Source organism: Propithecus coquereli, unplaced genomic scaffold (genome assembly GCF_000956105.1).
Source record: "Propithecus coquereli isolate 6110/MARCELLA unplaced genomic scaffold, Pcoq_1.0 Scaffold175, whole genome shotgun sequence".
NCBI classification, from domain to species: domain Eukaryota; kingdom Metazoa; phylum Chordata; class Mammalia; order Primates; family Indriidae; genus Propithecus; species Propithecus coquereli.
Genome location: NW_012142190.1, coordinates 2,006,111 through 2,007,322, shown reverse-complemented (window position 1 = coordinate 2,007,322; position 1,212 = coordinate 2,006,111).

The window sequence follows — 1,212 nt, the reverse complement described above, 5'->3', positions numbered from 1 at the left end:
CTATCACATGAGATCAGATGTGAAATTTTCCACTTGGGGGGTCATGTTGGCTCCAAAAAAGTTTCAGATTTTGGAAAATTGCAGATTTGGGATTTTCAGATGAGGGATGCGCAACCTGTATTGGATATTATTGTTTTTCTTTATTATTATTTGTAAATCTTTGGCAATCCAATATATGAAAAGTGGATCTCATTGTTTAATTTGAATATCTTTCCTTATAAGGCAAGACCATCATTTCTTCATTCCCACCACGTATTTGGAAACGTCACACATGCTTTGAACATCCAACAGGAAGGCTGGCCTAGAATTTTTAGTCTTGGTTAAATGGTTGGGGGACACTAATGTGCTTAGAAATGTGGTCCTTGGTGGGGCGTTGAGGAAGAGTAGAAAGAGAAGATGGTGCATTTTAGTACATTTATGGTTTCATTTTTGGACATCCATGGCAGGGGTGGGGGACAAGTGGGACAGTAGCATATATCCATGCGTAGAAACCTATAACTCTATGACTGCTGATTCTGCCTTCCTGTATCCCTCACCTGGCTGAAATGGGTCATCTGTTCACTTTTTTTGTCCATTATTCTCTATGTACTTTTCCCCACTGAAAATCTGACATGATACTGATTCAGCATCTGAAGAAGCCAGTACAAATTTACCAAGTCTGCACTGATCACCCGACGGTGCCTCATCTGCCTGAGAGATGTCGTGGAACTCCACTTCAGAATCATCGCTTGTAATGGTCATGTTTCAAACCTCTATAAGGAAACTTTTTAAAAATGTGGCAAAATGTAGGCAGGGCCTTAAATATAGAAAGAATGTTCAAATATCTTTGCAAGCAGGTTTTCAGTGATAGCTCAGTCACTTCTTACCTCGTTAGTTGTCACTGGTGTACAGGGCGTGTGTAACCCAGTGTCTGTGAACTATAAAGTTTGCTCCAATACACATTATTTCTTCCTCCCAGAACTGAGAGCCGTGGGAGACGTGAAAACAAGAGGAGGGAATGCCACTGAAGGGGGCCCACAGAGAGACTGTGGTGGGTCAGGTCGTGCTGGACACTCGGGGTGAAGAAACGCACAGAGACCATTGTCACCTGCATCATTTAGGATCTCTCTACGGGGTCTCCGTTTCCCCATCCGGAGATACCAAGCTGCAAAGGCCGTGATTCGTTTTGACTACCCAAGGCTTCAAAAACAATTCAATCTCACGCAAATTTTA